Source organism: Cyprinus carpio, chromosome A21 (genome assembly GCF_018340385.1).
Source record: "Cyprinus carpio isolate SPL01 chromosome A21, ASM1834038v1, whole genome shotgun sequence".
Taxonomy (NCBI): Eukaryota; Metazoa; Chordata; class Actinopteri; order Cypriniformes; family Cyprinidae; genus Cyprinus; species Cyprinus carpio.
This window is the reverse complement of record NC_056592.1, coordinates 3239882-3266608: the sequence shown is the minus strand read 5'-3', so window position 1 is coordinate 3266608 and position 26727 is coordinate 3239882. Positions and strand designations below refer to the sequence as shown.

The 26727-nt window shown below is 33.3% G+C and overlaps 1 pseudogene; it reads right to left on the bottom strand.

The window, feature by feature from the left end:
• Nucleotides 1-1619: 1619 nt before the first annotated feature.
• LOC109065216 lies at nucleotides 1620-25326 on the bottom strand (annotated as a pseudogene).
• Nucleotides 25327-26727: the final 1401 nt, after the last annotated feature.

Below are 26727 nucleotides of genomic sequence, written 5' to 3'. Positions count from 1 at the left end.
GAGAGTCCAAACAGCTGATAAAACCACTCCGTCGGTCGGTTTACGTCTTGATTGAGTCCATAATATTGCTTTCTGCAGTGAAAAGGTCATCTGGACTGAATCAGGAGAGAAATCTGCACAGATCAAGCACTGTTTACAAGCGAGTCCAAAACAAATCTAAACAAATATGTGGGTGGATTTTGATGTGAGAGACAACAGGAGATGGACTTTTTAAATGAGGAAACAATATTATGGATTATGGACTATATTTTGGCCAAAAAGCAACAGATTGAAGTCTCTTTTTCAGACCACATGATTTAGACAAAAGTTTCTCCTTTTCTGTTTTACTGTCCACTTTAATAATTTCTGAATTAACCTGTGTTATGCAAAACAAATTGCAGCAAATGCTTAAAAGTAAAACAAAGTTTTCAGGCATAGTTTCCAGAGAATAACCCATGTGTGTGATTTAAGAAACATATGAAAACACTTTTGAATGTTTATCAGAAGTCTTTACTTGGTTTTGTTTAAAGCCATACTGCATACATTAGGCAAACTTCTGAACAAAAAGAAAAGTTCAAATAAAAATCATAAAATAATATGAACACATACATATAAAAAAAGAGATACATTATGAATGTTTTTTATTTTATTGGATTATTTTATTGAAGAGACTAAGTGCTTTATTTTTGTTTTCTTTTTTTTTTTTTTTTTTTTTGTTTTTTTTTTGTAATTTTTTACGCAAAATGTACACTTTATCTTTGAGATGAGCTCCAGCATACAGCTCAGAGAGAGTTAAGGCCATGATAGCGTGGGAACGTTGCTATGACAACAGTCATCATTCCCTTTGAGAAGTCGACCAATGGGGTGCAACGTGCAGGTCACCTGATCCAAATGCAACTCCGTCCAAAATGGCAAAAGTTTGTTCGTTCGAGTGTTTGAGTTTGTAGTTTCTATATCTTTGTGTAAAGTCTGTTGAGATTTCAGCAAGACATCTTCATAGTCTTTAAAAGCATATATAAGAAGTAGATTTTGTATATGACCTTTTTGGCATTTACTTCTGTGGGTATTGGCTCTAAAATGTACATTTTACATATTCTATAACTCAGCTGGCACATTCATAAACAGTCGACTCTGCCGCTGAGTAAATAATGCACAAACCACATATTGCTTATTATATCTATTCCCTCCAATAATGCCGCTGCTTTAACATAGGCACTCGCATCCACATGTTCACCATGTAGCCGTCGTTTATATGCATGCCCCTCCGTGCCTGTAGGGGGCAGTGCATGAATGACTTGACCTTGCAAAAACTGTTTGTGTATGTGTTTGAGTTAGTGTATGTTTCTAAGATGGCACTGTACTGCTTCCCTTCATACGGACAAGAAACGCTGTCGCCCAAATAAAGAGAATTAAAAAATGAATCGAAAGCAGAATGACCACTTAGTTCACCCAAAAATGGAGAAATATAGCATTGCATCACTTGCTCAGCAATGGATCCTCTGCAGTGAATGGGTGCCGTCAGAATGAGAGTCCAAACAGCTGGTAAAAAACATCACAATATAGTATTAAATTAACTGATGGACTCGAGTGTTGTGGATTATTGTGATGTTTTTATCAGCTGTTTGGACTCTCATTCTGACGGCACCCATTCACTGCAGAGCATCCATTGATGAGCAAGTGATGCAATGCTATATTTCTTCAAATATGATGAAGAAACAAACTCATCTACATCTTGGATGACCTGATTAGATTTTTGGGTGAAGTATGCCTTTAAGAGTTCCTCTGTCTCACTCAGGCTTGTTCTTTATCGGCTCTCCACAGCTGCTCCTTGACCTCCGGCGGAAGGGTGTTGAAGAGATCCTCTTCTACGATCAGCCCGGAGCGCTTGAGAAGGCGACATTTTTCGGAGAGCTCCACTGGTAATCCCTCCAGCCGGTTCCCGCGGAGCTCCAGCTGCATGAGGCCGGTTAACTCTCCGAAACGTGACGGCAGCACCGTAAGGCAGTTATTTCCCAGATTCAGCGTCCGCAGCTTCTTACACTGGAACAACTCGGGTGGCAGCGTCTCGATCTGAAACAGAAAAAAACATGGTTAACACACAAGCTCTGCCATATGATTCTCTTTAACAAGGGTTCTAATGACAGAAGAAAAAAAAACACTTTATGTACATAACATTTATTAAAACCACTAAATAAATAAATAAAATATTCCCCTTATGTATAATGCACAGGTCTCTGTGTGTTTCTGAAGAACTGTAGTTTTCTGCAATAAAAGGTCATTACATGCATTAAATTCTTGTTTTCACAAGAAAATATGTAGTTTATAAAAACTTTATTATGTATTGTATTGTGTGATATTTTGATAGACACTATAGTACAAAACGTTTATGTAAAAGTAGTTAAAATGAACATATGTATTTTATAATATCTGTTATTGAAGTTTATGTAAATTGATTGTTTTTCTTAGTACAGTGCCTATTTTATGCATTTGAACAAGTTATGGTAGTTATTTTTAATTTTAAAGTTATTTTTTTTTTAATTGTCTATATAGTATTTTTTTTTTTAAATTTATTAAAGATTGTTATTTTTCAGTTATTTATTTTTAGCTGAAATAAAATGTGTTTTTTTAATAGATTTTATTTCATTTAAAGTGTATTGTATTTGAAGTAAGAAAAATGTGTTTTTATGGTTTTAGCTTTAGTTTCAGTTCATAATAACCCTGATTTATATCAATGTCAATGACTTTATAATAATCGGTAGTATTATCTAAAATATTAACTTAACTAAATAAAAATATTAAACATATTTATTTAAATTGCAGCCTTTGCTATTTGATAAATCATACTTGGTCATATTGCAATTTTGCTTTTGTTTCAGTAGCTAAAAAACTATTTTCAGTAGTTTTTGGTAATGGAGTAAATAATGTAAAATAGGTCTTCATTTGATTTCCGTTCATTTAATCTGTGTGTTTTGTGCAGTATGTAACGGATAATGTACCGTCAGCGATCAGTCGGGTGATCAGGTGTCGTGGTCAGGGTTTATTTTGCGAATAGAACGTAAGGGGGAAACGACCAGTCTGATTGATGAGAGAAACGCAGGCCAGATGAGAAACCCAAAACCAGCACAGCCACGCAGGCAATCATTTGTGTGGCAAAACAGTCAGTTATCCAGTTGAGCCTCCATGATGCTATAATATTTGACCGCAGAATGCCACAACTGACCAATCAGAATCAAGTATTCCAGACAGCCGTGTAATATAATCCATCCGTAATAAACAACGTGCCCCTTTTAAAGCCACTCGCTCGGCAGGGTGGAGACCCAGGAAACATATTATACACAGGAAAACCAATTATCTCCAGAGTAAGCGGCTAATTTCACCCCCCCCAACACACACACACACACACACACACACACTACATAAAAAAAAAAAAAAGGAAACATGTGCATCTAGTTATGGTCTACCTTCATTCTTAACAAATAACACAAATTACACAACTCATTTAGATAATAACGAGCTAATGAAAGATCCGGGAAGGTTGTGTGTGTGTGTGTACAAATGCACACACTCCTCGACAGGAGGTCCCATAAACCCGCTATTTTAAGAAACATGCCACACACACTCTCCAACACACCCATTACTAAAAACAACCACAAGTGCATGTTAAACTCAAAACACATGAGAGACAGGTTGTGTGTGGTGCATCATAATGTTCCAGGACTTCATGTCTGTATGTTCCCTGTTTCCTTATCTGACACACATCCAAAGAATCCAGACTGAACAAAACAATGGTGCCGTCTAATGCCGCTTACGCCCCAGAGCAAGCTCTGATGGGCTTCTCACGGATAAGTATGCGTAAGACTCAGTTCGAGGGTGTGGAGAGACTGGAGCTGCTGAGAAAATCAGGCAGATTTTAAACTAATTAGCAGCAAACAGAAACTTCAGAAGGCTTCTCACGGATAAGTATGCGTAAGACTCAGTTCGAGGGTGTGGAGTTTGTGGTGTTGTTTAGAGGTTTGTCTTTATTGCAGAGAACAGAGTGGCAGCACACTATATTACAAATCTCAAATGTATTTGCTATGATTGCCATAATTGTAATTTAATTAGTGTTAACTGGCATTACATGGCTGCTTTGCAATGATTTTAGAAAGGATGCGTTACCTACAACAGTAAGCCAAAACAATGACTAAATGGCTATTTTGCTAATGAGCGACGTTAATCAATGTGTCTGCGCAGCTTAAGTGACGCCAGCCACAAAGTTAATTCTATGTGAGCAAGTCAGTACATAATAAAATATTATGAAAACATTTCCTTCTTTGGTGTAACATGCACTAATAAATCATTCACATTAATAATGTACTGAAGTGTAAAAAACAACTTGTGTTGACCTTAAAGAACCAGAATTTTTTGGTGTAACATGCACTAATTTTTTTTTTTATTTTTTTTTTTTTTTATTATTTTTTTTTTTTTTTTTTTTTTTTTTTATTATATATTATATAATTTATTATTTTTTAGTTTTTAATTTTAATTTTATATTTTTTTTAATTTTTTTTTAAATAAATATATACACAATATATATAAATATATGTATATATATAAATAATATAACATATTAATATATATATTATATATATATATATAATATACACTATATATTATATATATATATACTGTTATATACATAAATATATATAAATATTATATATATATATATATATATATCAAATAATTATACACATATATAATGTATTTTAATTGTAAAATATTGCATGCATATATATATATACACACACATAAAATAAATATTACATATTATTTGTAACGGTAATGTTATAAAAAAAATATATTTTAAATAAATGCTGTACTTCAGCTTTGCCATCACTGTAATAAATAAAAAATATAATAATAATAAATTAATAAAATAGCAATTATTTGAAATATAATTTTTTTTTAACATTATGTTTCTTTATTGTCACTTTTGAGCAATTGAATGTGTACTTCTTGAATAAAATTAAATTTTTTAACATTATGTTTCTTTCAAATCGTACAGTGTGTATGTTTCTGTGTTTGTATCTGTAATAGATGTGTATGTATATGTATATGTATATGTATATGTATATAAATAGATAGATAGATAGATAGATAGATAGACAGACACAGTTTGGAGTCTGTAAGATTTAAAATTGTTAATATGCAATTTTCCAGGAGAAGATTTAAAACTTAAATAACAAATAAGTCTGATGAAATCTCACAGGAAGGTGAGGTGATGTGACGTGTAGGTGCAAGTCTGCACATTTATGCTCAACTCACTCTGTTGGCTGTCACTGCAAAGTACTGCAGGTTCTGCAGGAAGCCGATGTCCGCAGGGATGCTGGCTGGTCAGGGTTGTTGTGGGCTGAGGTCCAGGTAACGCAGCGTCCTGCAGAAGTAAGAGCTGGGCAGGAATCTTCTCGATCTTGTTCCTGTTCAGGTAGTAGTGCGCTGGGGGCGCTCCAGGTTGGGTGAGGGTGCCGATCTGGATGGGGATGTAGGCGATCTGGTTGTACCAGAGCTTGAGGGACACACCAGTGGCCTGTGGATTGGTGATGCTGGAAGACTCGGCTGACGAAAAGCTTGAGGCACACCAGTCTGTGGAGATGCTGGAAGCTGATCTCCTACAGACAGAAGATGTTGTGCATGTCAGAATAAGTGAACAGAGCCCAAGCGGCTTGTACAAGCATGAAAATACCTGTGGTAAGATGCCAAAGCAAAGAAATGTACAAAATTCATACAATGCAGCACGATACTCATGACACTCAACAATCTGCTTTTACATTGCAAATAATTACACAACCTTGAATCTTTTAAATTGCATATAAAACTTTCCACAATGTATGTAACGCAGAATTGTGTGCAGCTAGATAAAGGATGACTGAGGTGACCTGTAGATTGTGCAGGCTGAATATGGAGTGCGGGATCCGCTCTAGATCACAGCGCACCAGCTCCAGCTCCGTCAGGTTCACCATCTTCTTCAGACTGTTCAGAACCATCAGCTTGGTGCCTTCATTATTGATGGAGAGCTTCTGCAAGTGAACGCCAACATCCGTCACCACCTGCAGGGGGAAAAAGATATGCTAGAATCATTATTTGATCCTAAAGAAGTTATAAAACACAGTTCTGTGTGTGTGTGCATACATTCAGTAGTTAAATTCAGATTAAAACCAGCACCAGAGGTAAGAACATTAGGATGGTTTTAGAATTTCAATATCATCTTCACTTTTTAATGTAGTAAACTGGATATAAAATTTTTTTTGTATCACTTTGTTCAGAATATTTAAAAATGACCTACAACAATATATAAATTATTACAATTATATAAATATTTTAAGTTATATAATTATATAAATATTGTTCGTATATAATATTTTATTAAACAAAACATGCTTTATATATAATAATATATCAATTAAATTGTTAATTTTAATTTATATTTAATTTATATAAATATTGTAAGTTATATAAATAATTAAAATACATTTTGAACACAATATACAATTATTATAAACATTACAAAAATACTATATTATATTATATCAGAATTAAATTATTGTTAATTTTTTTATTTCTATAAAATATTTTAATGTATACAAATAATTAGAGTGACAGGTAGATAGATAGATAAAAACCTTTTTCAAAAAGATAAAATATTTAAATAATATTATATAATTGACATTTATATTAGAAATTATATATATATATATATATATAATTATATATATATATATATATATATATATATATATAAAATTTCAATTACAGATAATTTAAATTATATATATTTTTATATACATACACACACACACACACACATATATACATATATATATATATATATATATATATATATATATATATATATATATATTATATATATATATATATATGTATGAATTTGATGAATTTCTGTAAGTAACTTCCTCTCACCTGAGGCAGTTTAGTGAGGTTGCTCTTCAGCCGCAGGACCTTGAGCCTCTTGAGCTCCCGCAGGCCGTCGATGACGATGAATCGGTTGTTATCTGCGCTGAGGTTTCCAGTCAGATGAAGCTCGCCGAGGTTCTTGAGGCTGTAGATCCACAGGGGGATCTCCTTAATGTCTGTGAACTTTATGTGTAGTGATTTGAGGTTCTCGCGGAGGAAGGCCAGAGCAGGAGCCTCGATTCTGGCCGGCGTGTGGTAGAGCCACATCTCCCTCAGGTTACACAGCTGTGCGATTATGGGTGGGATCGTAACATCAGGGATCAACTCCAATTTCAGCACCTGCAGGAAACACCGAGAATAAACTTACTTGCAGTTAAAGCAACCAATGGTGTGCGACAGGGGCGGGACACTCTTTTTCCTACCAAAAGCATATAGAGAATATTATTCCAAAAACTCATTATTTTTGCAATTCCGTGAGATCAGTGGCACAGAAAGTACACATTTGGCCTTTAAGAACTATATTAATAATATCATTATATATATACTAGTAGTAGTATGCTTTGGCAAGCTTTGTACCAAACCAAGAGTTATGAATTTGAATTATAATACTTTTAACATAACAATATATATCATATTAATTTTAATTACAGAAATTTTGTTTTTTTGAACGCACCAATTGCATAGAGGAAATTATTCCAGGAACATAATTATTTTTGCGATTCTGTTTGGTTACGTTAATGGCACAGAAATGCCACTTTGCCTTTAAGAATTAAAAATCTGTAGGGATGCACAATAAATATCGGCACGATATTAATGCGCATCTCGTCAGTAAAGCCGGTTTTGTAATCAGCTGTAAATCTCTACACGTGCGTGCTTTCACATGGAGCAGCATTTACTACATTTTTATTTATTTTTATTGGTAAGGATGCATAATTTGGACAAACATTTTATGATTACATCGATAACTATAAAAACAATAATAATTGAAATTCAAATAATTAAAAAATTAAAAAAAAAAGATATTCATAATATTATAATTATTTAATTTAATTTAATTAAATGGTTTTTAGGGCTGCATAATTTGGCCAAACATTTTGTGATTATATCAATATGACTATAAAATACTAATAATAATAGAATAATAATAATAATAATAATAATAATAATAATAATACTACTATGTAAATAAATGTAATCATTTTAAATAATAATCATATATTATTATTATTAATAAATACATAAATTATAAATACAAAAATTGTATAATTATTATAATTACTTTAGATTACAGTAATAGGTTAAATACACATACTACTATTTATGGCAGTCTAAATTTTTTCATTTTCCACCATTAAACACTCAAAGTTTTATTTTGGCGGAAAGCCCCGCAGGGTTTATGGGTTTCTTTCTTCTGTGAAAGATGAAAAAAGGGATTTTGAAGAATGTTGGTAATCAAATAGTGTCGATTCTCACTGACTTGCCTTGTATTTTTTTGTAAACCATACAATGGAAGTCAATGGGATCCAAATACAGTTTAGTTGCTAATAATCGTCAAAAAATATCTTGTTTGTGTTCAGCAGCTCTGTTTGTGATTTTATAATTGCACTAAGCCATATCACGATTTGGTGTTTTGCCTCTCACCTGAGGCCGTTTTAGTGTGAGAGTTGCTCCTTCTTAGACTGACCGTCTGTTGCACCTTTATGTGTAGTGATTTGAGGTTCTCGCGGAGGAAGGCCAGAGCAGGAGCCTCGGATTCTGGCCGGGTGTGGTAGAGCACCATCTCCCTCAGGTTACACAGCTGTGCGATTATGGGTGGGATCGTAACATCAGGGATCAACTCCAATTTCAGCACCTGCAGGAAACACCAAGAATAAACTTACTTGCAGTAAAAGCAACCAATGGTGTGCGACAGGGGCGGGACTCTCTTTTCCCAACCAAAAGCATATAGAGGATATTATTCCAGAAAACTCATTATTTTTGCAATTCCGTGAGATCAGTGGCACAGAAATTACACATTTTGCCTTTAAGAACTATATTAATAATATATCATTATATATATACTAGTAGTAGTATGCTTTGGCAAGCTTTGTGCCAAACCAAGGAGTTATGAATTTGAATTATAATATTACATAACAACATAATATCATATTAATTTTAATTACAGAATTGTCTTTTTTGACCAATTGCATAGAGGAAATTATTCCAGAAACATAATTATTTTTGCGATTCTGTTTGGTTACGTTAATGGCACAGAAATGCCACTTTGCCTTTAAGAATTAAAAATCTGTAGTGGATGTACTATGTTTATTGGATGGATATTTATGTGTTTCTCGTCAGTAAAGCCGGTTCTGTAATCAGCAGTAAATCTCTACACGTGCGTGCTTTCACATGGAGCAGCATTTACTACATTTTTATTTATTTTTATTTGTAAGGATGCATAATTTGGACAAACATTTTATGATTACATCGATAACTATAAAACAATAATAATTTAAATCAAATAATTAAAAATTATAAAAATATATATATATATTCATAGTATTATAATTATTTAATTTAATTAATAAAATGTTTTTAGGGCTGCACAATTAGGCCAAACTTTTGTGATTATATCAATATGAATATAATAATAATAATAATTATAATAAATAAAATAATAATTTTATTTATTATATTAGTTATTACATTTGTTTTGATCATTTTGTGTATTTTTTATATATTATTATTATTAATAAATACATAAATTATAAATACAAAAATTGTATAATTATTATAATTACTTTAGATTACAGTAAATAGGTTAAATTACAATACTACTATTTATGGCAGTCTTAATTTCTTCATTTTCCACCATTAAACACTCAAAGTTGTATTTTGGCGGAATTATTTTGGGTTTCTTTCTTCTGTGAAACATGAAAGAAGGTATTTTGAAGAATGTTGGTAATCAAATAGTGTCGATTCTCACTGACTTGCATTGTATTTTTTTGTCCATACAATGGAAGTCAATGGGATCCAAAACGGTTTAGTTGCCAATAATCTTGAAAATATCTTTGTTTGTGTTTAGCAGCCTTTGTGATTTTATAATTGCACTAAGCCATATCACGATTTGGTGTTTTGATTAAAGGGATACTCCACCCCAAAATGAAAATTTTTTTTTTTTGTTCAGTTGCATTTGTGTTTTTATAATTGCGTTAAAGCTTTGTTTGTCTTCGGAACACAATTTAAGATATTTTGGATGAAAACCAGGAGGCTTGTGACTGTCCCATAGACTGCCAAATAAATAACAGTGACAAGGTCCAGGAAAGTATGAAAAGCATCGTCAGAATAGTCAATCTTCCATCAGACGTGTAATCTGGGTTATATGAAGCGACAGGAACACTTTTTGTAAGCGAAGAAAACTAAAATAATGACTTTATTCAACAATTCCTTTGTCAACAGTCTCCTCATATCACCGTATGCTGTGTATGCTCTTCTGTATCATCTACGCCACAAGGATGCGCTGTTTTCTTTCAAATCAAAGCTAAATACACGTAGAAACAGGACATCCTTGTGGCGTGGATGACACAGAAGAGCATTCGCAGCATACAGTGATATGGAGAGACACAGAGGAGAATGTTAACAAAGGAATTGTTGAATAAAGTCATTATTTTTGTTTTCTTTGCTTACAAAAAGTGTTCCCGTCACTTCACATAACCCAGATTGCACATCTGATGGAAGATTGACTATTCTGACGATGCTTTTCATACTTTCCTGGACCTTGACAGTGTTATTTACTTGGCAGTCTATGGGACAGTCACAGGCCTCCCGGCTTTCATCCAAAATATCTTCAATTGTGTTTCTAAGAAGAAGAGAGGATTTTTTGTGTTTTTGGAGAGATGTGGGTGTGTGTTTTTTGTGAAAATTTTTTTTTTGTGGTGTGGTGTATCTGTTCTTATGTGGAAGCTAAGAAGGGAACATGCCTCTTTCAGCAGGTCTGGATCAGGCCTATAAGCATGACCTGAAACGTCTGACTTGAACTGTAAATATGCACTTGGTAGGAGTTTTATATCTACAAACTTTCACCCATGCAAAAGCCACACACCTCCAGCTCGACCAGGTCGAACACTGTGTCTGGGATCCCGCTCAGCATGAAGAGGTGCAGCTCCAGCTTCTCCTGCGAGTTTTTGGTGATCCTCTGTCTGAGTTTCTCCAGAGTCCATTCGTTATTCAGGTTCAGCTGCCTCAGTTTGTTCTCGCTGACCTCCGACAGGAAGACGGCGAAGCGCTTGGAGTACAGCGGGTCGTACTGATCGATCATGTGCAGCATGAAGGCGAAGTCGTTCTTGACGTCGGGGATGTCGCTGTAGCTGCTCTCCTCGCGGATGGACTCGAAGGAGTAGCGCTTTAGTGAGCGGCTGATGATCCAGTACAGCGTGTACATGCAGATGAGGCCGTAAACCATCACCAGGCTGATGTAGAAGCAGGCCAGGATCTTGAAGAGCGTGGCCAGAGGATGGGCGCAGTGGTACGTGCGATAACCGGTCAGCTGCTCGATGTCCACGGTGCACAGCATGCTGAAGTTGATGTGGTGGACGTAGTACATGGTGTAGCAGATGATGATGATGAACTGGAAGACTTTGATGATGATTTGACGGATGTAAAGACGGTGAACGATGTCGCCCTCCTCCACGTGGATACGAAACTTCTTCACCTGCAAAAGAGAAGGATGAGATGATATGTTCAGAATACTTGGGCTCTGTTCCAAAACCTAGTGAACTACTTTGCAGTCCACTACCTACATAGACGGCATCCTTCAAAGGCATCCTGACTGAAATGGAACAATGTGTCACAAATAAAATAAAATAAAAATATTTATATCTATCAATACTTATCAATAACTATAATTGATTTATTAGTATATGAAGCAAGCATACAGTAAAGTCTAAATATATTTAATAAATATACATTAATATATAAATATTGATTATTTGATAATATTTAGCTATACTTTTCAGCAATGCAAGAAATTACTATATTTTATTTATTAGTATATGATGTAAGTGTAAATAAAATATATTTATAAAATACATACACATATATATACACACACACATATACAGAGTATATATATATATATATGCACATATACATACACACACATATACATACACACACACAGACATATATATTAATGTAATAATATTTATCATATAATTAAACAATTTTTTTATTAGTTTAGCAATTGGTAGCAATTTATTTTATTATGAAGTATAAAAGTATACATTATAAAATGTGTATTAAATACACAGTAGAGGACAAAAGTTTGGAAACATTACTATTTTTAATGTTTTTGAAAGAAGTTTCTTCTGCTCATCAAGCCTGCATTTATTTGATCAAAAATACAGAAAAAAAAAAAATGTAATATTGTAATGTGTATTATTACAATTTAAAATAATTGTTTTTAAATTTATTATACTTTAAATTATCATTTATTTCTGTGATGCAAAGCTGAATTTTTAGGATCATTATCACATGACCCTTTAGAAATCATTCTAATATGATGATTCATTATCAAAGTTGGAAACAGTTCTGCTGCTTAATTTTTTTTTAGAACATGTGATACTTTTTTAGGATACTTTGATGAATAAAAAGTAAAAATTTATTCAGCAAGGATGTGTTAAATTGATAAAAAGTGATAGTAAAGAAAATATATTATTAGAATATATATTATTAGAATTATGTTTTTTATTTTGAATAAATGCAGTTCTTTTTAACCTTTTATTCATCAAATATATTAGACAGCAGAACTGTTTCCAACACTCATAATAAATCAGAATATTAGAATGATTTCTAAATGATCATGTGATAGACTGGATGTTACATGTGACACTGAAGGCTGGAGTATTATGCTGAAAATTCAGTTTGCATCACAGGAATATATTATTTTTTTTAAGTATATTCAAATAGAAAACTATTATTTTAAGTTGTAATAATATTTCACTATATTACTGTTTTTCTGTATTTTTGATCAAATAAATGCAGGCTTGATGAGCAGAAGAGACTTCTTTCAAAAACATTAAAAATAGTAATGTTACCAAAATTTTGACCTCTACTGTATATATTAAAATATATGTAAAAATATTTTTGGTATTGCCTGAAATAACTACATTTTATATTTTATGATATGGAGCATAAAATAATAAATTTAAATAAAAATATTTATTAAATATATATCATACACAAGGATGTTTAGCAGTACTTTTCAGCACAGGCTAAAATAACTTTATTTTACTTAGTAGTATATAAATTAAGAATAAAATTATAAATTATATGTTTATTAAATATATAAATATTTATGAAACAATATTTATCAATATTTCAGTATTGGATGAAACAGCCATTTGCCACATAGTTATTACTATTATTTTTTTATTGTCTCTTCTCTTTATTATTAGTGTTATATTTAATTTTATTATTATATGTACGTCTGCACTATGTCTGTACTTTTTCTTTGCACTGGAAGCTCCTGTTACCAAGACAACACACACTTGGCAATAACGCCCTTTCTGATGCTGAAAAAAATAGGTATATTTTATTAATTAAAGTATATTTTTACAAATTGTATATACACATTCATATTTAAGGATATTTGTCACAATGCAAATCTGTGATTGCACTCTACACTAATGCTGCCTTTGAATTTAGCCAAAAGAAGGTATTTTGGAGGAATACACTTAAAAACAGTGTGCCTATGATGCCTTGAAATGCTCACTACAGAGGCATCTCATTAGGTTTTTAGAACACAGTGCTGTTCGCTAGACGTGCTGCTTGTGACTTGAGACCAGCTTTTAAATAAAACATATGCACACACCTTCTCAAACAGCGCCTTGGCCTGCTCTCCTTCCTTCTTATCCAAGACGCCCGTCTCTGAGCGGTCCACGATGCCCTGCTCGATCCGGGACTTGGTCCTCTGCAGCATGGGAACGCTTGCTTCCACATCATGGTCGCTGACGCTGGAGGTTTTCTTATCCATCGAGCCGTTCATCTTCCCCGCCGGCTTGGGGTCGCTCTCCTCCACCACCGTCTCAGAAAGCGCGCGCGTCGTCCACGGCGAGTCGAAACACTTCAACAGGATCGACACGAAATGCTCCAGCTTCGAACTGGTCCGTGGAAACTTAAACCAGAAGTTACTACATGCTAAAAAGATCAGCGTGTGCAGCAGCACCAGATACGGGAAGTACTTTGCGAACCAGTGCAGCTTGTTCTCGTAACACACAGCGTCCACGTAGTTGTACTGGTGTCTGTCGAGGTCATACTGGATGCCCTTGGGTTCAGAGTTGAGCGGCACGCTGACGTTGAGTTGTTGGCAGGTCTGGTTGATGACCCATTTGCATGGCAGGCAAATCATTTTGTCCTGCGTGACCTGCAGCGTGCCCCCGAACACCGCGATCATCAGCATGACGATGGAGATGTAGTCTGTGAACACGTCCCACCATGGTTTCAGAATCCGATACGCCGGCTGTGTATCAGCAAAGTATCGTAACTCAGTGATGGGAATCATGACAGTTTACCTGAGAAACAAAGAGCGGGAGTCAAAAATGACAAATTAAAAATTAATTTTAATTTTTAATAAGACAAATACCTAAAAATAAAAATAAAAATAAAAATAATAATAATAATATAATTAAAAAATATTTAGCATTAGGTTATTTCTAAGCCTTTCATTTCATTCTCAACCTTTGGCAAATGGTAATTTATAAATGAAAATAAAATAAATAAATTTATTAAAAAACTAAATCTTTTGCATAGGCAGGGTCATTTCTATGTCATTTCACATCATGCTCAACATTCTGTAAAAGGTCTACCTAAAAATAAAGTAAAATAATAAAATAAAAATTTAGCATGAAGTAATTTCTAAGCCTTCATTTGATTCTCAATCTTTTGCAAAACGGAATTTTTCCCCAAAAAATATTTAAATAAATAAATAAATATTTTGCATGAGGTAATTTTCTAAGCGTTCGTATGATTCTCAACCCTAAATAAATAGAAATATTTTTTATTAAGGTCTTTTCTCAGCCCTTCATATCATTTTCAATCTTTTGCAAAAGGTCATTTCTGCTTTAAAAAAAAAAAATGTATACACATACATATATATATATATATATATATTATTATATAATTTTTTATGAGTGTTATATATTATTTTTTTTTATATTATTTTTTTTTTTTTTTTTATTTCTATGAGTCTTTCATTATATTATCATTTTGTTTTGGGTAAGGTAATTTCTACCTTAAATTTGAATGAATAAATAAAATATTAATATATCATACCTTTCATATCATTCTCAACCTTTTGCAAAATATTATTTTTTAAGGTAATTTCTTGTTCAAAAGTTAATTTCTACCTGTAAATAAAATACAATAAAATCTAAATATTTTCCATTTTTGCATTGCTAGTCTGACATTATTTTCATGACTATTAAGCACATTCAACTTCCTGAAAGACAAACATAACATTGAGTGTTAAATTGTTCTCAGAAAGACCAGTAATGCTAAAACAGTAAACAGAAGAAACAGACTTTGATTTCATGTTAAAAAAATCTGTTCCTAAACTGTGTGAGAAAATACGTGCCGTCTAATGACCTTTAACCCTGTTCTGTCCTGTCTGCTGCCCCTTCACTTCACTTTATGGAGTCTCCTGTCTTTCTCTTACAGTAGCCTCGAGTCAGAGCTCAGATGATGGACACAGGAAGTGGCTGGAATGAGTCGGCAAAACATCCTCAGCTGTGCGTGTTTGTGGGAGTACAGTTACAGAGGACAAGAAAACATCATTAAAATCACACACGCACACACGTCCCACAAAATCAAAGCTGTGCCTAATTTTAGCAGCCATTTTCAAGGTATGATGCACGTACACACACAGGGATATGTGGGCAAATCCAGCAGAGCTCTTGACTTTATAAAGGCCGTTTATGCCCAGAGGTTTCTGTCTTGGGACCGAATGTTGGGACTGATGTTTTGGAGGCACAACATCATTAGGGTTGCCAGATTGGAGCTCAGAATTAACAACAGCTGCCGTGTCTGCTATAAGCCAAACAAAAAGTGCCTCCCAAAACATAGTTTGCTGAAAACAGGATGTGATGAAATACCATTTCTGATGGATCCGTTCATGCTTTGAACATTATTTCTTAAAAAAGCAGAGCATGGTGCTAACAGCACCAAGTTTATTTGATTTCAAGAGAATGTATGAAATGATTTTACAGAAAATATTTAAGTTGAATAAGTGTCTGCCACATGTGCTAATATTCCTTCCTGTTTTCAGAAGTTTGGTTGGTAAATTTGTATTTTTTTTTTATGTTTTTTGAAGTCTATTTTGCTCACCAAGGCTGCATTTATTTGATAAAAAATATGGTAAAAATATTAAATATTATTACTGTTTAAAGTAACTGATTTCTATTTTAATATATTTTAAAATGTAATTTATTCCTGTGATCAAATCTGAATTTTCAGCTTCATTACTCCAGTCTTCAGTGTTCAGTGATTTGCTGCACAAGAAACATTTCTGATTATTATCAATGTTGAAAAAACAGTTCTGCTGCTTATTATTATTCGTGGAAATTGTGATATATTCTATTTTTTGATGAATAGAAACACTCAAAAGAGCAATTTGATTTTTTTAGTAACATTATAAATGTCTTTACTGTAACTTTTGATAAATTTAATGCATTCTTGCTGAATAAAGGTATCCATTTCTTTAAAATCCAGTGCAAGACGACTGTGCAACCTTTCTGGAGGATTGTGCATTAACAGAATGAAAGCTAAAAAGGAATTATTTTCCAAAATGTCAAAGCACCATAAAAGAAGCACTCTGACAAAGCTTTGTGTGAGGAACAGACCAAAATGTAAGCTGTAATATTCCTTTAAATCACGGAAATTCTTTACAAGAGCAAGAGGAATGAATAGTGCACACAAGCATTAAGAGACCAATAATAGGGGAGGTGAGAGGGAGAGAGAAGGGATGATAAAAGGAGAAAGAGCTGTTGAGTTTATTAGCTGCGGAAAAGGCTAATAGAGCACAAGAAAAAAGAAAGAGATATAATGATAATTCATCATTTCCTACCACAGAATCCAAACAAACTTCAGTGTAGACCGTAGTCTGGAATCAGTGACTCAGTACAGATCGAGAACCGCTCCAGCTAACATCTATACTTAGACTCAGAAAGGCTGGGAATTTTCCATTTGGGATTCAGGAGCTGGAGTGAAAATGCAGAAAAGGCCCCTGCAATTGTTTATTGAGAGACCTTGTAAAAATTCCACGCTGAGCTGAAATGACTCCCAAGTTAGTAGAGCACCTCTGTTTCCAAACATCCTCGACTGGAGTATACGGCATGGCCAAAGAGCAGATGCTTTTAAAGATACTGTTTTGCTAATTTAGGTAAAGTAGTTCAGATAAAGCCACATATACATACATACATACATACATATACATATACATATATATATATATATATATATATATATCCATTTGTATCTGAAACAGGCCCTGTGCCTATGTGGGGCCCTTTTAAGGAGTTATGAGCCAATTAAAATTTGGTGAGAAGAGTGCAGTTATTTTACTAAAAGAGCAAAAACCTCTCATACACTCAAGTCATTTCTATAGAGACTAGAATATCACCGACACTTGCAAGTGGACGCTTTTGACTTGGGCTATTAGTAACAGTGTTATTTTAGTGTTATTTAAACACTAGTACTTCATTTCTTAATATTCTGAATTACTTTTTATATATAAAATTTTAATTTTAGTTCTAGTAATTTTGTTACATGCTTTTTCATTTTTATTATTTTTTATAATATTTATGTTTAGATGGATCAGCTTGTAAGTTATAGGTTTTTATTTCAATTTTAGTTTCAGTTAAGTCATTTTGCATTTGTAATTTTTTTCATATTTGTTATAGTGGATGTTTTTAAGTTAAAACAATACACTTTCATGTTAATTTTATACTCATTTTTTTACATGCTTTTGTCTTTTTATTATTATTATTAGAAATATTTCCGTTTTGATAAGCTTGTAGGTTACAAATTTTCATTTTAATTTTAGTTTAAGTATTTTTTATTTACATGCTTTTCTAATTTTTTTTATTTTTTAGTGGTTTAATTTCTATATGTTTTAAGTTAAGAGTAAGTTTTCATTTTTTAATTTTATTTTAGGTTTAATAATTTTGTTGTATGCTTTTTCATTTTTATTTTTAATTTATAATATATTTTAATTTACTTAAATATTTTTGTTTAGCTTTTTTTTCAGTTTTAGAAGTTTTAGTACGTCAAGCTAAACTTTAGTTATCAAGGTAACATTTCAAACATTTCTAGTACCAGTATTTATTAGATTTAGTTAACAATAACAACACTAAGTGGTTGCAACATAGCAACCAAACACCAATATGCAAAAACCACTCACAACTACCAAACACACACTCTCTATGCTAAATATTCACACATAGAAAAAAACTGTACACATTTACTGACTCTTTTGGTGATCAAACTACCATATTATTATCTTGATTCCTCACGTCTTTCCATATAAAGAAAGCAAAAGCTGTCAAAAATTGCTGACACTGCCTGGAAAAAAATAGCTTGTGCATGAATTTGGCGCTTCAAGCCATGTTATGATCTATAAGACAACGAGCATCTTAGACATTCTGCTTAACATCTCCTTTTGTGCTCCAATGAAGAAGTCATATGGAGTCATAAGAGAAAGTAAACAACAGAATTTCATTTCTGGGTGAACTATTCCTTTGAAAAACGCACACTAAGATGTCTGAACACGTCCCTTGAGTTCACGGGTCTCAGCTGAGAGTCTATTAACAATTAACAAACACCAACCTTCGTATACACAGACACAAACACTTCACATATACTGTACACACAAACTGCCTCCTTCGCAAAGCTGGAAACACTTTAATAAACTTGAAGGATTTCAAAAGCATCTTCTAAACAGACAATTTCCTCATATCCTTCAGAAAGTAAATAAGATGCTGTGTGTGTGTGTGTGTGTGTGTGTGTGTGTGTGTGTGTGTGTGTGTGTTGAGGATCAGCTTCTTTCCTTTAGGAGCGTTTGGAGACATGTTGTTTTAACACAAGGGCCGCTGAGAGTGTTAGTCTCCGTCTGGCTCCTCACACTGTCTGCTGATCCAGTCTAGACCAGCGCTGGCCATCCATGAGACTTCTTTTCCATCATAATAACCTTTAGCGACACCACACGCACATCCCCCCCCCATTTACTCTGTGCTTGCTTGAGATAAAAGCCTCTTTCTTTGAATGTAATTACACTTGACATTTTCCCCAGAGTTCTGGATTCCACACTAAACAACCCATTCCTCATCACCGTAACGATGATAATACTTCATACAGCAAAAATAGCTCAGTTCTTTCCTTCATAATGTATGTTAAAGTTATAAATACTTTCATAACGTAAGCAGTATTGACTTCTCTCATAACCTCCAGAAAGCAACGTCATCACACGGAAAAAAGCCCATCAGCAAAAGCTGGAATGAGCTACTGAGAGAGAAACTTTCTCTGTGTATGTATATTCTCTGAATCTGAACAGACAGTTAGATTTATGTGCATTACAGTCTGTGCTCCCTTGAGTTGCCAACAAATACAGGACAATATATGACATCTCTACATTAGAATATTGCAGAATATCCTCTATAGTGGAATTGTTAAATTGCTATATTGCGAAAAATAAAAAATATTATACTGCTATAATGGAACATCTTGATCACTATACAGCAAAGAACCTTCTCCATAAACATCTTGATCACTTTATGGCAAAAAAAAAAAAAAAACTTTATAAACCATTTTATAATGGAACATCATGATCACTATATAGCAAAAAAAACTTCTATATTGGAACAGCTTGATGCCTATATGGCAAAAAAACTTCTATAATGGGATATCTTGATCACTATATAGTAAAGAATGAGATAGGAATTTTGGGTTTTCATGAGCTATATGCCAAAATCATCAGTATTAAAACAATAAAAGACCTGAAATATTTCAGTTGGTGTGCAATGAATCTAAAATATATGAAAGTTTAATTTTTATCACAATATGCAAATTTTTTGAGAAGGACCTGTATAGTAAAGAACCTTCTATAATGGAACAGATTGATGCCTATAGCAAAAGACCTATACTGGATCATCTTGATCAATATTAGAGCAAAAAAACTTATAATGGAACATCTCGATCACTATACAGTAAAGTATGGAACAGCATGATGCCTATGGCAAAAAAACTTCTATAAAGGATCATCTTGATCATTATATAGCAAAAAAAACGTATATAATGGAACAGCTTGATCACTATATAGTAAAGAACCTTCTATATTGGAACAGCATGATGCCTATGGCAAAAACTTCTATAATGGATCATCTTGATCAATATTAGAGCAAAAAGCCTTTTAAAGAAACATCTCGATCACTATACAGTAAAGAATCTTCTATAATAGAACAGCTTGATCACTATATAGTAAAGAACCTTCTATAATGGATCATCTTGATCAATATATACAGCAAAAAGCCTTATAATGGAACATCTTGATCACTATATAGTAAAGAACTTTCTATAATGGATCATCTTGATCAATATATAGCAAAAAAACTTCTATAATGAAACAGCTTGATCACTATATAGTAAAGTACCTTCTATAATGGATCATCTTGATCTATATATATATATATAGAAAAAAACCTTATAATGGAACATCTTAATCACTATATAGTAAAGAACCTGCTATAATGGAACATCTTGATCACTATATAGTAAAGAACCTTCTATAATGGATCTTCTTGATCACTATATAGTAAAGAACCTTCTATAATGGAACATCTTGATGACTATATAGTAACAAACTTTCTATAATGGAACAGATTGATGCCTATAGCAAAAAAACCTTCTATAATGGATCATCTTGATCATTATATGGCAAAAAACTTCTATAATGGAACATCTTGATCTCTATATAGTAAAGGACCTTCTATAATGGATCATCTTGATCAATATTAGAGCACAAACTTCTATAATGGAACATCTTGATCACTATATAGTAAAGAACCTTCTATAATGGATCATCTTGATGCCTATATAGCAAAACACCTTCTATAATGGGATATCTTGGTCATTATATAGCAAAAAAACGTATATAATGGAACATCTTGATCACTATATAGTAAAGGACCTTCTATAATGGAACAGCATGGTCACTATATAGCAAAAAACTTCTATAATGGAACATCTTGATCACTATATAGTAAAGGATCTTCTATAATGGAACAGCATGATCACTATATAGTAAAGAACCTTCTATAATGGAACATCTTGATCACTATATAGCAAAGAACCTTCTATAATGGAACATCTTGATCATTATATAGCAAAAAAAACTTCTATAATGGGATATTTTGATCATTATATAGCAAAAAAAACGTATATAATGGAACAGCTTGATCACTATATAGTAAAGAACCTTCTATAATGGAACAGCATGATCACTATATAGCAAAAAACTTCTATAATGGAACATCTTGATCACTATATAGCAAAAAACTTCTATAATGGAACATCTTGATCACTATATAGTAAAGAGCCTTCTATAATGGAATGTCTTTATCAATATATAGTAAAGAACCTCCTATAATGGATCATCTTGAGCAATATATATAGCAAAAAGCCTTATAATGGAACATCTCGATCACTATACAGTAAAGAATCTTCTTTAATGGAGCAGCTTGATGCCTATAGCAAAAAACCTTCTACAATGGGACATCTTGATCAATATACAGCAAAGAACCATAATTTTGGATCAGATCTAGAACACCTGAAGTCTAAAGGCCTGTTCACACCAAGAACGATAACTATAAAGATAACTATAAAGATAACGATATTAGCGTCCACACCAGCGAACGATATCTTCTGTTAATTCTAAGCGCACGCTCGTCTGGCGCTTTAAATTCTCGAGCGCGTTACAACAGGATGGATTCTGATTGGCTGTCAATTTTTTATCGTTCTTCAGCTGGAAAAAAATTGTTTTGAAAGTGATTCCAACGATATCGTTTTCTTTGTCTTTATCGTTATAGTTGCTGCTGTTCTTTAATACTGAAAACGATTTTTAGAACTATATCTTTATCGTTATCTTTATAGTTATCGTCCTTGGTGTGAACGGGCCTTAATATATTTTTATTGTTTTTTTTTTATTTTTCTTGTTTGGTACGATCAAGAACAATCACAACGGTCCTTATGCTGGTTTGCTGTATCTAAAACCAGAAATACATGTATCCGCACATTATATACTTACTTTGGAAAAACTGCACAGCATATTACAGATCATCACTCCCTAGAGCTCTACAACATTGTTCTAATGCCTTTCTGAAAAAACAACATCATATAATTGACAACTTCTCACGACTGTATCTGACTTGTTTTATCTTACTGGCATGGTTTTGAAGCCTGTGAGTGAACACAAATGAAATAAACTCTTCTTCCGTAAAACATTTTGTCCCGAGTCCCGTGAACTCCAGGTGCATCTTGCAAACACACACAAAGGGTCTGTTGTTTAACTCACTCTGTTTAGTTTCCCCAAGGGCATGCTGTCCCCATCTGCTGCTAATGGCTGGTATTAAAGATGGATGCAACCCAAACACACACGATCGTGCATCATCCCTAAAACCATCACGCTCTGTCCTGTCAGCAAAAGAGCTGAACAACACTGAGACACAGAGAGAGAGATGAGCTTTCAACGTGTCAAATTGCCTTCGCAGGACCATGAGAGCAATAGATCGGCCGTGATGATGTGTTTGTTGAAATCCTATGTCTCCTCTACGGAAACGGTTTTATGATGACACTGAAATAAACGCTGGCTATTTTTCATCACTAAATCAAACTACCTAAATGCCAGCAATTAAACATGAACATTTGAGTATTAAACCACACCTTTAGCAGAGCAAAGTGAGATAAAAAGTTCTGTCTGTAAAATGGTACCAATTACCACAGAGAATACTTTGCACTTAGTAAGCAAAAGATGCATTTACAGTAATGGGAAAAACATTACACTGAGACATTTCCACTGAGAAAGGGAACACTCCAGTTCACTGATCCGAATAAAAGAATGATTCATTCACGAATCAGACATCTCCACTTTTCCCACGAACATGCCAAGGAGAGCTAGGGCAGATATCAAGATTTTCTGTAAACAATGACTTAAACTATACTGCTTCTAACAAAAAGCACTGCAAATGAAGTTAAAATGTTGCAATTTAACTTTTTTTATTATTATTTCAAAATGTCTGATTTTCACATTTTTAAATCTTAGATATTTCTGGTAATCTATGACACTCACTTTAGTCAAATTTGATATAAAATTTTATAATCTATATAATTTTATTTTGTTTTATAATTAATATATTTTTGTTATATTATATAGCATATAGTAGTATTATATTTATTATAGAATTTATTTTATATCATTATATATCGAGTTTCATACAATTTTACATATAACAAAAATGCATGTATTGTTTATATTTCATATTATTTCTATATTTTACATTTAAAATGTGTTATAATTTGTTTTACATATAATATTTATCTTTTATATAAACTGTATACAGGCAGAGCCACTGAGATCTCAAAAACTGGATCAATCCAATTTGTGAATGAATTATTTTGAGAACCGGTGTAAACCGATTCACTAAAAAGATCTGACTCAAAAGAATTAATCATTCATGCAACTATGATCTGTTTCTCACAAAAAGCTATCTTTTGACTTCAGAAGTCTTGGAATACAGTGCACAAGAACTACTTTTACTGACTTCTTCCATGCAAGAAAGACATGACCGTGTATATGGTTTGTGCATTCGTTCTGTTGTCCGGATGCATTTAGTGAGTTAACAGGGTCAGAGATGTTGTGTGTGGCGTCCCGCAGTCACACAGGCTTTGGGTTTTACACACCACATCGCTGCCAGTCAATTATGGGTGTGTCCTGCTCAGATCAAGCATGCTTCCTGGAACACATGCTGCTGCTCCAGCTAAACAAAGACAACTACACACGCGTGGAGGAAAAACATCAGGCCCGCACTTGTTCAAAACACACATATCTCTCGCCTTAGGGTCCAACTTTAGCCCTCATCCAAAGCAAATACCTTGTTCTAAGACAAAACACACTAACTTTTAATGAAAGCAAATGAAGGAAAAGCATCATAAAAGCAAGTCATACTACATCATTGGGTGAAAAACAGATCCAAATTTAGGTTAGTGTTCACTTGCATAATGACGGTACACCCTTCACACTTCTGAGGTTTAAACCTAAAAACCAACAGGTTACTAGCCCAGATTTTTAACCACTAAGCCACAACACGCCCAGCAGGGAGTGTCTTGAAAGCACTTCATTTCTATATTAAGCAGAGAAAAACACTTGCATTTTTATTTCCGTACTGGATGTATAATCAATGTCAAGCTAACAGTCTAATGCAGGGTGTTTTTAATATTTTAGCTGCTACGGACCCTCAAATATCATCATCCTCATCATGCAAGGGACCTCCCATCCTAAAATTTAAAATGCAGCTATATAATTATATATAAACAGCCAATTTATACTGTGAAAATTACCAAAAATACTTGGTTTCCATTACATTATTGCATTTTTCTACTTACTATAATACTGTTCTGTTAGATGTAATTTTTATTTACAATATTATTTATTTGTTTTAGCCATTTTCAATGTGTTTTAATGAAATGTATTTTTTTTCTCTTCACATAGTGCTCCCTTGTGGGTCTCTGGACCCTTGGTCTAAGGGGCCCTATAATAAACATTAATGAGATGTTACATTAATCAGATCAGATCCAGAGCTACACACAAACATCCACAACCTTAGGAAACACAACACTTTAACACATAACAGAACTCATTAATTTATGGACTAACTTAAGACGCACGAAGTTTAGCGTGCGACACACACACACACACACACACACACACACACACACACACACACACACACACACACACACACAAACTCAGTGCTAGGCCTGCAGTCTAATGGGTTTCCGTGGGTGGACAATTAAAGCTGGTCTCTTTTGTCTCTTAAAAGCATCTTGTGTTGTCGAACAGAGCCTGAACACACTCGAAGCCCTGAGAAACACACACACATCCGGCTCAACTCACCGGCCTCGTTACTGAGTGGATCTCTGGCTCCTGTGGCGCACAACCGATACATCGTCTTGCCTCCGGTCCACGATCCACATCGGCAGCCTCACACTCCCGCAGCCCTCGTAAAGAGTTGAAGAACGCGGATAAACCACGCCCAGGAACTCGCGTCAGCCGAACCGCACGAGACGCGTGTGCTTCGAATTCTACTACGGCGAAGGCTCGGCTCATTAACATTAATGACGTAACTTTACGTTGGAGCAGTAGACGCACCTAATTGGCTGAAAGAGACTTTACGGGCTTCTAGTCGGATGCCGGAGCTTTATTTGCATGGAAATAGAGTACACTGACGCCAAAAAACTGCGAAGTTACTGTTTATTACAGTTTTTATATATATATATATATATATATATATATATAATATATATATATATAGTTCAAAGAGATTTTTGTTAGTGTGTGATAATTTATTTATTATTAATATTATTATTATTAAAAAATACATTTTATAAAATGCAATTTTATTTTATAATATACAATAAAATATATTAAAATGTTTATTTTATTTTATATATTATATCATTTTATAATCTATAATCGATTTTTATAAGAGAACGATTTAATTTTATTGTATGGTCCTCTTCTTTAATGATGTTATTAATCTCTCTTTTTAAAGTATTTTCCCTTTCTCTAGTGACTTTTCCAACATTAAACAAAATAAATATTCGGCATGCACATCTGCATTTTCTTTTGAAGGCTGTGATCATGAATATTGAATTCAGTTACGTGACGGACACTAATCAACGTCAGCGTGGGTCACATAATATTTATGAGCCTGATCTTCGCCATAGTAGGATTTGTACTGCGGCGAGTTGACGGGAGCTGCGCTGATACAGCACGAGCGGGCGTGACCGTGACGCAGCTGGAGTGAACGGTGCAGACTATCCTTCTGCGGTGAAGGTCGTTTATTGTAACTAGAGGAACTGTCGCAAGAACACAACTGTTAAGCCACAACTGTTGAATAACATTAAGTTACTATGACATCATACATTTCCTGTATTTACTAATATGATGAATGTATATGTGTACATGAATGTGTGTGTGTGTGTGTGTGTGTGTGTGTGTATATATATATATATAGATAGATAGATAGATAGATAGATAGATAGATAGATAGATAGACATTTAAATGGACATTAAATAAAAAAAATGAGATGAAATGAAATTAATTAATTAATTAATTAATTAATTAATCAAACAAACAAACAGATATACAGCCAGGAAATCAGCAGAGGAAATGTTACAGTCACACCCACAACAACCTAATCATTTTAATAATTATCACCTTGTCATATATGTCATTATATTACATGCATAAAAATGTTATAATTAGATGATTAAGTTTATGTGTATGATTCTTTTTGTTGGTGTCTGGGATGATTTTAAAGAAACACAATTTTTAATTGTATTTTATTTATTAAAAAGAATCAAATATCTGGATACCAAAGTTCAAGCTAAATAAAAAAAATATATAATATAAAATAACTAAAGACTAAACCCTGTGATCTGCCTCTTACGACAAATGATTTTCTTTTTTTAAAAATTAATTTTAATAA